General features: G+C 29.3%; 1 protein-coding gene across 1 annotated transcript in view; it reads right to left on the bottom strand.

The window, feature by feature from the left end:
* Positions 1–14,162, bottom strand: part of l(3)L1231 (lethal (3) L1231) — a 32,154-nt gene extending 17,992 nt beyond the window's left edge. The window contains exon 1 of the mRNA XM_065515508.1: positions 13,605–14,162. The gene's annotated coding sequence lies outside the window, so the exon portion shown is untranslated. The remainder of the gene's footprint in view (positions 1–13,604) is intronic.
* Between the last annotated feature and the right edge of the window lie 382 nt (positions 14,163–14,544).

Below are 14,544 nucleotides of genomic sequence, written 5' to 3' on the forward strand. Positions count from 1 at the left end.
TTTAATAAAGTTGTATTTTTGATCGCAGGGGTCTATAAAATTTACGTGAGCATGTAGTTTGATCAATTAAAAACTCGTTTTTGAATTTATGTGTATCTAGTTACGCCCGTTTGTATTTAAGGTAACGATATGTACTTGTATGAGGTAACACATCTTACTTTTCAACCTATAGGTATCTAAATCAAATGATATTCTTTATAGGAAGATAGGTGCTCATTTCGAAATAACTTTTCAAATTGTGTTCGAATTTAAAATAAGTTATTTCTCTTATAGGTACATACCTATCTTATTTTTTTTTTACAAGTTTTGATCAATTTTATTTATAGGTAGGTTCATATTACAGGTATCAATACCTACAACGTCATAGTGCAATGAACATTTTCCATTAATCAACTTCAATAATTAACAACCCTATGATAAATGTTTTAAACAGTTACTTTTATATTGAATTAATATACAATAGAAATTTAAATAGCTCAATATTATAAAAAAATAATAAATTTCAAAAGAATTTTTTCAAAAATGGAAAAGTACTTAAGCAATTGAATTATACAACATTTCTAATATTACTTGATAATTACGTTGTTTTGAAATTTATCATTTTCCAAAACGCCACAAAAACAAATTATGTACATATGTATGTATGTATCTATATACCTATACATATTCATTAAATTTGCTTTTGTTTATTTATTGTGTATTTAAAGTGAAATCTCTGTGCTTTTGTTGTTTTTGTTTTCTTTGATTACTCATTGATCCAATTCAAAGAACGCCAGACCGACAACCACTCACTTTACAACAACAACTATGACCACAACATTTTGGCAATCACTACAATCATTTTTTGTTTTTGGTTTAGGGTAAATAAAATATTGTACTTTTTATTTTATTTACAAAAAAAAAATCACATTTTCTTGTGTATTTAGTTTTTTAGCTTTAAAAATAAAACAAAAAAATCAGCAGGGTATTCGTCATCATATTTGTACAGAACAGCAACAATAACAAAAAACCGCAAACTAGACAGAAAAAAGAAACAAAATATTTGCACTAACAACGGCAACAACATCAGCAAAAAAGTATGCATTTTTTTTAAATTCTGTTGTGGCATCTCATTCATTGCCATTAACCTCATTATTACGATCAAACCAAAACAACACGTCTTTTAAACTCAATTATGATGTTGACGATCGTCATTATCATCATTGTTTTTATCGTTTGTCATTAGGTTCAACATCATTATATTATAAGCAACGAAAGAATTCTATTATCAACAGCAGCAGCAGAAACGTTGTACTCTAGTACTTTTCAACATCAACAACTTTTAACCACATTCAACCGAAGAAATACAGTAATTTTAAAGACTTTAATTTACACAGCATTTATTTCTGGAAAAATTAAGAAAAGAATTTGGTTTTCTGTTCCTCAAAACTTAATATTGTCGAATTTTATTTGAATTATTGTAAACCTATTTTCTTGTCGATCTTATGTTAGCTATATGTTTAAAACGCAAAATTTTTGGCTTTGGCAATGTTATGGTGAAGGGCTGTTTTTCAGGGCAAGATATGGGTCCAATTTATATCGTAGATATACTATGACCGAAATTGGATTCAGATCCATTTTAAACAATGTTATGTATCCATATATCTCTAGTTTGGAGGTTCCAGCATATATCTGGGGTTGTAACCGAGTGGTTACAATCCAATGTGATATGTATTTTGAAGTGGCCCGTCCAATACCCAGATCGCAGTCCCATGGAAAACCTATAGGAATTTGTAGATAGCAAAATACGGAGTCAAATTTATACCATAAAGAACTACAAGTAGAACTTTCGAACTACTAAAATTTTCTAAGAAGTTTTTAAAATTGAAAAAAATATATTTCAGTAATTACATTTTTTTGAGTCGAGACTTGTTTGTTCTTTTGTGTAATAGCTCTTGACCATTTTCGTGAGCATATTGACAAGTTCTGTCAATATTCTGTAGCCCGTTTCTGTATTTCTCGAATCGAAAAACTTTCCGAATGAAACGATTGAATTGCAACAAAAACAGTGTAAAATGAAACAAAATATGTTTTTTCTCGCACAAGTGTTTCCGTATCTTGAGTTTGCGAGAATTATCTGTCATTTAAATAATTTTCCAGCAATTATTGGAAGGATGTGAGAAAAAGTGTTTCTGTAACAATATTTTGCGAAAAGTTTCTCACAAGAACTGTCAAAACAAGTCACATTTGAAATTGGTGTGAGAAAAATTAATTTAAAAAAAAATACATATTTTTAACTTCGTATGTATAAATATGGAACCCAAATCAGCCGAAAATGTAAGTAGCACATAGTTTGAATAAAATAATTATAAATACACATGTAATTACACAAAAATGTGTTTCTAAATTATTTTTTTAAATTCAGCAGTTTTAAGCGCCACACATTACTTTTTGTTTTATATTTAAATGATGACAATCAATAAAACACAATTGTTATATTTTGGCATTTTAAATTTTTTTAGCCTTTCACTTTTTTGGATTTATTATAATTTCTTTCTTTCGTTGACGTTTGTCTTGCATTTGACACTTAATTACTGGAAATATTCCAGTAAGAACAGAATCTGTGTTGTCTGTTTTCGCATTCAAATACAGAAACACTTTTTTCTCGCACATCGAGAAAAGATGGAATTTTTTGTTTCACACTTCATGTGAGAAGTTTTCCGATGCGAGAAATAAGGAAACGAGCTACTGATTATGATTATCTTTCAATGTCATCAATGCTGTTGTCAACATTTTCACCCAACTTCGACCACAAGACTTGAACTTCTCGAAGTGTATCGTCATCCGCTCGAAAAATTTAACTAAAAATTTAATTTTTTTGAGCGGCACGTGGACGCTGAAATTAGGTTAACTTAGCCGAGCGATTAAATTTTACGCAAGTTAACTTTTAGAGATTCTACCGTACATATATTTCATATATTCTACCGTAAGAAATTTCAGCAAAAAAAAATTCAAATTTAAATTCAAAATTAAAACAGTTTTTCACACATAAGTTCAATCTTTATCTATCAATTATTTAACAATCTTTATTTAACATATTCATAAAAAAAATTTTAAATTTAAACAATGTTTTAAATCAAAATATCCATACAAAATATGATTTTAAAACGTTGTTTAAATTTAGAAATTGTTTATGAATAATGCCTTAAAAATATAAATTTCTTAAGGGTTTATTGTTTGATTGTAAACTTTAAATTGAATATTCAGAAAAATATCCATTGTATTTCCGACAAAATTATTATGAAGTTTTTAGTTTTTTTTGAAAATTCTTTGAATTTATTTAAAGATCTGTTGAGGCACCACAACCACATTCACAAAGCAACCCAGCAGTTAAGCAAGTATTCAATGTATCCCTTAGGGCACTGTTACACGTTCAATATATATTGACCGCGATCCAGTATCGCGATATCATGCAGTATTGATGGATCGCGATCCAAATTGCAGAATAACCTAATTTTGCGTGATCCAATAAAATGGATCGCGATCCAAATATCACAATATATATTGAACGTGTAGCAGTGCCCTTAAAGACAGTAATTGCCACAAATTTCTTATCACTTGGCTGATTCCAATTTATATATTTTGGTCATTTGACACGTATGTGCTCTCTGTAGTGCAGAGAGAAGACAATTGGTTATTTTATAGATGCCAAGTAATCTATCGTGAAGACAATTGACACTTAAGTGTCTCTATGTAATCTGGAGTGTAGTCACTTTAAACGTTTTGTGAGTAATTCGTACAAACTGGTTTTATACAAATTGTGTTGATATAATTCTCATTTTTATTTTTGATTAAGTATCTGGTATCCCATATAACATAACATGAAGTCAATAGTCACTTAGTAACCTATGGTGAAGTCACTTCAAACTTTTTTTGTACTGCTCTTTATTGTATCCACCAGAAGCGTTGACTACTTTCGATCAGCTATCAAATAGTCTCATTGTAATCAAAAGAGTCATGCTTATTACATGCACGTGTTAAAATAACTAGTCAAGTAGCTGATCAAGTAACCAGTTACAAAGCTAGTAAGGTAACTGACGCTATGTAACTAGTATGTGAATCCAAAGCGTTGCCTACTTGACTCCCTGCTTAGGACATGCCCGTGTTAAAATAACTAGATCCCACCCTAAATGATTGGTAAAATCACTAGTTCGCTACTGTCTCCTAGAACTGCTGGTATTGTATTTTAAAAGTATTTTAAAAAGTTTTCGTAATATGTATTTTGCTTTCATTGTTGTCATTCTTTGAAAGAGTTGACTGGAATCGTGCAATTACACCAGTCTTATTGTATTTGTTTTACCTTTTTTTGTTATTATTTTTCTTGGTCTAATATGGTTCAAATTTCTGTCAAACTTTGATTTTACTTCAAGCATAAACGAAAACAAAAATATAAAAACTAAATCCATACAAATGTTACCATGACGTTCTATTTGTTGGTTTGGTTCGTTGGTTGGTAAATAACTGACTAGCTGGTTAGTTGAAGTCGTTAGTTGAACAATATAGTTGGTTCTATGGTTGGCTTGGCTGGTAAGTGTTATTATAGTTTGATCGTCATAGAATATGCTGGTAGTAGACCTAACTCTTCTTTGTACACACTAATTCACTATCATCAAAACCAGTTAAGAAATGTGGGAATGAAATAATGGTCATGTACACAAAGTAGTATTTCCTATTAATGTTTTTCTTTAATTTTTTTTTTATTCTTTTGTTTGTTTTTTCACTTCAAGAATTTCCTCTCTAATGATCCATGGCTGAAGACAAATAAAATAAAAGGAACCAGAATGTGTTTTATTATGGCAGTCGTATACAGACGAGTTATTAAATGGTAGTTACTACGAGGGCGAACTGAAAACCGCTATCGAAGTAGATATTAAAGTGGCAGCAGAAGGGGCCAGCAAATTGGAAACAACTTGAAATAAGTATTAGTTGAAATACATATACAAAATATTTGAAACATATAAACAATTGCCCAATTCACAATTGATGTCGTAGTGTTGTAGCATTGTATGTCATAAATATTTTTCAAAATAATTTTTTGAAACAAAAACAAAACATTAATAAAAAATTTACGACATACAACGATACGACGCTACGACACCAATTGTGAATTGGGCAAATATGTCTTACAAAAAAGAAAAGTAATAAAGTATTATTCAGAATAAACTATTAATGTTGCCAAATGTCTCAATTGTTGGGATAGTCATTGAATCCGCCGTACATCACGGGAATCGTAATTCCCGTTTTTTTATGATTTCCACAACTAATACTACTTACCTAGCGTCAATACATTTTTCTTTTTTATATTAAATCTTTTTGGTTTTGGAAGGGTGAATTTCCTTTTTTCACCCCCTGGATCGACGCCTGATTTAGGATGACAACTAGTTCCGTGACTAGTTATTTCAACACGTGACTTTCCTAAGCAGGTGGTCAATTGACCATTTTGATTACAATACCACTGTCTGATAGCTGGTCCAAAGTAGTCAACACATTAAATTCATATACCGGTTACATAGACTCTGTTATAATACAAGCTACCTAACTGGTTACTTGATCATCTACATAACTAGTTATTTTAACATATACGGGAACTGAAATAGTTAAAAAGACATCTTATAGCAATGATGTTCATTTCATTGTGCTTTCGCGCTGAGTAACAACACACATATTCTTATTCTCTTTAAAAGAGCATAACAAATGTCTAATTTTTTTAAGAAATTCATTAAGCATTGTTGTTGGTTGGTTTTTGGACGAAGCATAGCAAACACACGCGTTTCAATTACAATTGAACACAAAACAACAAAGTCAGAAATAAATAAAAAATTTGAGAGAATTTCGGCCGTATAATGTATATTCTTTTATTTCCTTAAAATTTAAATTACATTCATTTAATAAATTGGTTGTATCTGGCAAAAATTCTAAATCTAAACATTATTTATTTTGTTCTTAAGTGTTTGACATTATGTTTGCTGGGTAGCTCTCTCACCCATACATCTTCATTTTTATTTTTGAACATCACTGTCTTAAGGCCCAACTATAATATGCATACACTAGCTTAAGTCAGCTTAAGCAAATGTGCAAATACATATAAAACGTATGTGACAAACTATAATGTACTTAAGAGAGTTTCGTCGAGTTTCGTCGAATTTTATTTGCTTAAGCAAAGTGCGAAGCTGGTCGCACATTCCGTACGGAATCAGCTGTTTATTTATTTTATACAAAGAAAATAAAGAAATAAATGAAAAGGATGAAGAAAATTTATATATTTTGATAAAATAATAAGAAATACGTATTTTTTTAATTGCAAGTTGCACATAAATGTTCAAATGGGGCTAAATAGTTTTGAATGCACGTAAGTACATTATAGCCACCTAAAAGTTTCTTTGAATTTCCTTAAGCATTTGACAGACTTTTCGTTCGGTTTTGACATTACCTTAAGCTAGCTTATGCATGTTATAGTTGGGCCTTTATAGTCAAGCCAATAACCGACTGCACCATCCTCTAACAACTCTCCAATAATTTATTTCTGGTGGGTAAATAAACGTTTAAAGTGACTACAATCTAGAATACTTAGATGTATTTTTTTTCGACCCTATTACATATTTTCTATTTTTAACAATTTACTTGCATGTGTAAATTAAGGGATACTTGGCATTAATGTATTAAAGAACAGTTGATTTTGAACCTAATAATTATTAAATTGAAAAAAAAAACCTAATTTATTTTGAAAATGTATAAGATTAAAATTAAAAAAGCAAGTAAATTGAGCTGATATGTATGAATAATTTGAAAATTTTATGTTTCTGTCATAGAGAAACAAATGCGGAAACTAGAAAAAAACTCAACAAAAAATTACTCAAAATAATCACACATGCGAATTTTGTTTTTCTCACCACTTAGGTTTCTCCTAACTCTTTGACAGGAGAGTTTCCGCTCTATGTCTATTCTCTATGGTTTCTGTGTTTAAATAATAAAAAAAGTATGTATTTGAGTGACTTCGTGTTGTCCCGCAGTTATCAATCAACCAATGTTGAATTTCTTGTATGTTTTGAAAATCCCCCATTTGTTCACCTGATTAGAAAATTGTGCCGCTTTTGTATATAGTTAAGTCTAAATATGTAATATTTTATTCCTTTAGTTTTATTTTTTTTTTGTAAGAACTTTTCGTATCACCCTCGTACTATTACCGCTGTATGTGTTTGTATGTGTAAATAACACTAATAACCTAAAAGTTCATATACCCCATTCTTTCTTTAGCTTCGTCTTTGCGGCTATTGTTGCTGTTAGTTTTTGTTATTGTTCTTTAGATGTTGTTGTTTTATATGTTCGTTTTTATGATGGCACTTCTTTCTATCCACAATTCTTGATTTCCTATTAAAACGTGATTAAATGATTTTGTAATGTCATTTTCTAAATTGTTTCCCCTTATTTAGCTGGAAACTAGTTGAATCTACTCAAACTTTAAAGCACATGTTTTTTTTTCTTAAAGACAGGGAATATAACTACATGCTATACATACTACCATAAAGTAAAAAATTAACTAGCAAGTACTGAATTTACCTTACGATTTTCAGAAACGAGTATTTGGTTTCTGAAAAAAGAAAGGATTTCATTTTATTTTCCGATTTCTATAATGGGCGAATTTTACATTAGTTGTGTTCGCGTACTTGATAATTTGTAATAATTTGTACAAATTATCACTGGAAGTTACGGGATTCCGTTCGTTTACTTTTAAAAACTTGTAACGAGAGAGCAAGAGAGTGTTAAAAGTGACAGTTCGTAGATAGAGAACATGATATTTTTTACTGGACAAAAAATGTCCAATATCAACATAAAAATATGTTTAAAACTTATGGTTGGAAATGTAAATAAAAAGTTGAAAATTATTACAATTTACAAGTTTTGCAAAGAAAAGAAGTAAAATAGCCCAAAACAAACGTTTTAAATTAATTTATAATAAAATACAACTTATTTTTGCAAATTGTTGTTCGCGTACTCTTTTTTTTGTTACTTTTCATATCGAGAGTAATTTATTTTTAATTTCTAAAATAAAGTTACTGGATATTTTTTACTGGAAGTACGCGAACACACCTACTATCTAGGAATAGATCAAATGTCTTTTGAACACCGCACATACATATGTATATAAACCATTAGCGAAGGAACGTGGACTAGAATAGCTTCAGATACTTAACTAACTGCATATTGAACCTCCTGATGTCTACAATACCGAAAGGATACCGTATCGACCCAGGGCGTACAATTGGCCAAAATCTGGAAATATATTTTATACCTCGGAATTTTTGTTTACCAAACAAAATTTATTTCAAATTAATTTAAAAAAAATTAAATATGTACATTAGGCTGGGTCAAATTGTATGGACGATCCAAAAGTAAAAAAATCGTATAGCAGAAATGCAATCTACGGAAAATTCTATGAAAGTTTCCCCAAGAAACCATAGGTCTAAAATCAAAACCTATCTTGCGCATTTCGTCTTTTATCCAATAAAAAACAAGTAAGAGAGATACAGTAGTGGCCAGGAATTTAAGACAGAAATTGTTTGCTAAATTCGACGTGATTGTCAATTATTTTTTCAAATATTTCCACAAATATGTATGCATGAGGACTGTTTTAACACACAAGTGTGTTTTATTCGACTGTGTCAATTCATACATATGAACACATAAAATTTTTCTACAACTTGACCAAAATTTTTTTTTTTAAATAAACATATTTTCTCACATTTATATCATTATAATTTTATTATTATAAAATATTCGGACCAAATTTCGTATTTTTAGTTCCATTAGTTTCGGTCATATCATGTTATTAACAGCGAATGTTCGCTGAGGTGGTTCAATGTATTTCCACATATCTTTGTCCATACATGTTTTACCAATTTTTTCAAACATTTTTCAGAAACTAGAAACATTAATAATAAATTTCATACCCTTAGAGGTCCTTTTATTTTGGCTCTATCGCACTTAAAATTCAGTTGATTAAAAAAATTCAAGTATTTGTCTTGAATTGGTGGCCACCATTGTATATTCGGCTGTGCCGAATCTTATATACCCTTCACCAAATTATACTTCAAAATACAAATTTTAAATATTTTTAGGTAAACAAATTTTATTTTTTTTTTCAAAGTTGTTCTTTTAATTTTTTGGAAAACAATTTTTTAAATTTAAAAAGAAAAGATAAACTCACTGTTTATTGTTGGTGTTTTGGTTAAGCTTTGATATTTTTACAAATAAAGCTTGAGTCTCTGTAATTCTCATTCACTCTAGTGTTTTATTTGTATAATGTCTTTAGTTTTTCTAAAGCCTTTTGGGAAAATGTTTCCTGATGATCTGGCCTAATAACCAGTGAAATGCGCATAGGAACTAGCTTATCCCCCAACAATAAATTTCAGTGAATTTATCACTTATTGGGAATTCAGCACACTAATTCTTAACATTACATTTTGTTTTTTAAAAAAATTAAAATTTTTTTTTTTTAAAAAATTCAAATTTTTTTTGTTAATATAAAAATAAATCGCATTGATTCCTTTTATGAATTTCATTTTTATGTGCTGGTTTTAAATACACATATGGGCATTTCCTGGGGTAACGAAAGTACGTTCGTACGCTTTTGATGTCCAAAGAATATAGAAAACAAAACTTTTTTTTTGCGATTCGATAGCATTTTGGTAGCTCTATATTTAGTGCAAAAGACGGATTCAATCGAGTTTAAGTTTTCATAATGATAGTTATAAACATGTGGTAACGAACGTTTAATTGTCTTAATATTTTATTAAATTATTCCAATATTCGAATAATTGACAAGCCTATGTGAGACCTTTAAAAAACTAATGCTATGATACCACATTTAACCTTGTACATTTAATTATACACAAATAAATCACAATTTACCGGGCCAATTGTTGTGCATGTCTGAGACAGACACAAAGAAAAATAAAGTTAATAGATTATGGCTTATTTTTTAGGCAATTTAAAAATTTTGGCAAACATGAAAAAGACAATTAAAATACAAGTTATATTAGGCTGGCCGGGTATACAAGTTATGGTTAAAGCGAGGGAAAAAACACACAGAAAAAAGCCTATAGGCCTTTGATTAACCTTCAGCTGTTGCTTAATGGCAAAAAATAACAAACAAAAAAATACACCAAGAAAGAGAGATAACGAAGAAAAAACGTGCGCATGTCTACAATACAATTAAGGAACCAGAAGTTGCAGGAAAACAAAAGGAATACAGCAAAGACAGTATATTATAAAAAACAAAAACTTCTGGTACCTATAAAAAAGTTTATATTTTTCTGTTTAAAGATTTCCTCTTATGACCTGGCAAAGAAGAGCTACAAAAAGGAAAAGCTGCTAAAAGATAAAATAACGAGAAGAAAAGGTGAGATGTTAATGTTAATGTTTTTTTTTCTTCTTATAATTTTATACTTTTTAAGGCGTAGGTCGTGTTAGCATGTTCAATTAAGTTGAGAGAATGAAAAAAGAAAACTGAAACTAAAAACTTACATATAAAACCCACTTAAATTTCAAGAGATGTTTGGTAACTTTTTATATTAAATTAAATACAAACAGAAATGAAACAGATACCATAAGATAAAACACACAGCTGCCCTGGCAGCTGCAAAAGATGTTAGTAGTACATACAAGAAATTTACAGCAGCTTTTTATTTGTTGTTAGTAAGTTTTTTGTTTCACAAACTATAAGTTTTATTTAGTAGGTTTAAAATGAGAGCTTGGACAGAGAATTTAGTAACAAAAAATTGCCATTAATATAGAGAAATGATATACATATGAAAGTATCCTACATGTTTATCACATTGACCATTGACATATTATTACACTTGGAGCAAAAATTTTACCGGCTTTTTAATTTCGCAAATTAAAATGACCCCTTCTTTCCGTTCTGTTAAGTTTACTGTTTATATGCTTTATGAGCCCCTCCTTTTTTAGAAACACACACAAATGAAAAACGCATTTAATGTTGTATGCTAGCGTAGAATGACAAACATAGAAATTAAACAAACAGAAAATAACAAAAATAAATAAATAAATAAATTAAGCTGATATGACTGACTCATTCGTATTCATTAACCGCAGTCAGCCATTCACTTACAAATGTACTGACTTGACTTTCTGCCACACCGACAGAATTAACAATAGGGTTTCAGTGAAGCCAATATTTAAAAAAAACAGAAAACAAAAATTTAGCAGGTACCTATGCTGAAAAATTAAGTTAAATGTTTAATGCCCAGTTTTTGGCTTGTTATTTTAAACGTTTTTAGTTAATTTTTACTTAAAATTAAGTTGTATTTAAATTACAGTGCTACATAATTTGTCTTATTTAAATAAGATAAAAGTATGGTAGCACTACTAAATATCAAAAATTTATCGATAGTTTGGCTTAAAACAGCTGTTCAACCAAAACAAAAATTGATACATTTTGCCCAATGAGAAATAAAAGTTTATTAAACAATAAAATTATTGGTAGGAAAATGTACAAAAGAAGCTCCAATTGCCCCGCTTCGGAATTGTAGTTTTAGCAAGACGCTGTTGTTTGGTTTTTTTCACTACGACTCAGAATCACACTCTAAGGGCCGTTTTCTCATTGGGTGATTATCTTTTTCCCAACGAAAAACTGCAGATTAAAGAAATTTGGTTTTCTCAATGTCTCATTTGCTTCTATTCTGTCGCAAAGCTAACCCGACCTCATCTGCCAATTATTTATTTATCGTACAGATAAATTCAATCAGCTGACTGCTGTTCATAGTTTGTATGTGTTTGTGTTTTTGTAAACGAAATTAAATAGATTTTAGAAAAAAAAAGTTTAATAGAGGAATTAACATTAATTTGAATGCTGAAAAATTTTATCATGCCAGGCCTAACTACCTGGCAGACATAGAGGATAATGAATATTTCAAAAGATTCCGGCTGTCGATGGCCACGTTAAACAGCTGATTTTTGTAAACATGTTGTCAATTGAAGGCAGGGTTCCCAACTTTCACATATATTTTGAGAGGTATTGCCAACTGAAAATAATCTTTTTTGTCGGTATATTGAGAAAAACAAAATTGTTAACGGACAGTTTATCAGCCTAATAAATTTATGTCGACATTTAGTAACAGGCAGTTTGTCGATACATTGAGAAAACGGGCCTAAGTCGATTAAAAAATGTCCGTCCATATGCGCAAAGTACAGATCGCAATTTTGAATATGTATATTTCGATGGCTAGTTCATAGTTCACATATTCATATATAGAGGATACAAAACCCAAAACCATTCAACCGGTTCTACGCACCGGAATGACCCGAGTTCACTCGGCCAAGGGCTGTCAACTTAGCAAACACTGCTGCTACAACAACAACCATTCAACAGGTTTTTTCATTGTTGTAAACACTACCTGTTTGGACATTTTTTAACTTTTAAAACACACTTTTCGGTTAAACCGGAAACGGGGTTTTTAATATGTCTTTTTTTAACTACATATAATGTTATATCTTTATTAAATTATTTATGAGATCCGACTAAGCTAAATCAGAAATACTGTGTATGTAATTCGTTTCGATAGAGAACTTTTTATAAATGAATATTCTTAGAAGCTTTATTACTGTTAAGAATCTTAATAATTTTTTATTTTAAATAAAAGCAGTTTATTATGTTTTTTTATTTTAATTACTAACAACTACTTTTTTAAACTAAAAAAGGTTCCATTAAATTTTCATTAAGACTGCAAAAAATATTCAATTGCAACAAATTTATTAAAAAAAAATATGGATACCTACTACCTAAAATAAGGTAAAAACGATTTATTAATTAATTACGTTATTTTGTTTAAGAAAATCAAATACTTGATGATACTTTAGTTTCAATTTTGGCTATAACTTGGTTATTTTTGATAGTAAAAGTTTAAAATGTTGTACACATACTATGTAATATGATGTAGTAAATCGTAATCAATAATAAAACCTATTTCGAATTTTTTGATGATACCTACATTGTTTTGCATTTTAGGTGACGATATGTACAATTTCAAAAAACATAAATTTATTTATTTAATCATACATGACATCCTATCAGCCGAGACAAAAAGCAAACAACATAAATACAAATGCATACACAAAAACACAGCAACTGTTACTCGAGATGGTAACCTAAGCAACCCTCCCCCCACATCCATCCCCCTCGAAAACTATGGAAAAATGATAAATATCTACCGTTGCAATAAAAACAAGAAATATGTATATAATATTCCCGTCAGGCATAAAAGCAACCAAAGAAATGTAAATAACAAAATCACAACAACATACCGGTCCGACCTTTTGTCGTCATTCACTTGCACAAACAACAATAACAATACATACACACAAACCATTCTGGCAGCAAAAACAAAATAATAATAACTTGTATAGGTATAAAAATTCAAACACAAGAACAACTGCAAAAACAAAAAAAACTACAATTTAACACAAATTTCCTTTATTTTGTTTTTGGCGTCGCCCTTTCTTGGTTTTTTCAACTTATTTATATACTTGTTTTTGGTTTTATTTACCCTTTTTGTTTTTGTACTTCTCCAATTTCCTTTATTCCTCTATTCACTTGTTTTATGTATGTATGTTTGTGTGTGTATATATGGTATCCACAATTATGTATAAGAAAAAAATATATAGATTCACAATTTTTTCCTTTTGTTTTCTTCCTGTCTGGGGTCTGGTTTCCACATGAAATTCTTTAAAAATTTCTTATGTACATTAAAATTTAATAATTTAAATTGTATACTTTTGCAATATATTAACACAATTATATTTTATAAATATACGTAGTAGGTTTAATTAATACTTTAGTATTAAATTTCTATTTTTCTTTCTTTATTTTATTAATATGCACTAATTTGTTTAATACTTTTTTATTTTATTATTATAATATGTATGAATGTGTATGTATATATAATATTGTATATACTATTCAACGTCACTTTTGTTTTTTGTTAAACTTTACGCGATTTTTCCGTGCAAACAAACGTTGTTCTGCGATAAATACGTCAAAACTGAACTAAAAACCAGAGTATACGCCTGGCAAAAGCAAAGCAAACACACAAAACGAAAACAAAACGCTCTCTTGTTTTTCAATGTATCTTTTTGTGCTCTTCTCTGCAAAAGAATAACAGAGAAAAACTAAAATTAAGAAATTTTATTTAGGGTGTTCAGTAGTTGCAGGAATTTTAACCGAACTGAGTTTAGGAATAAAATTAATTATATGCAAATCTGTTTTGTATGAACTGTGAGGCAATGTAAAATAATTGTTTAATTTATAAAATTATTTACTTAATATTAAAAGCGTAATGCATAAATTTAAGACAACTACCTGTAACTTCAAACGAAATTTCTTTCCAAAAATGTTCAAAACGCAATTTCTTTGTTACAATATTTCTTGATTGTGAAATATTTCGTATTTTGACAATAATATATTGTTTATGGACAATGAAATAATAA

Source organism: Calliphora vicina, chromosome 1 (genome assembly GCF_958450345.1).
Source record: "Calliphora vicina chromosome 1, idCalVici1.1, whole genome shotgun sequence".
Taxonomy (NCBI): Eukaryota; Metazoa; Arthropoda; class Insecta; order Diptera; family Calliphoridae; genus Calliphora; species Calliphora vicina.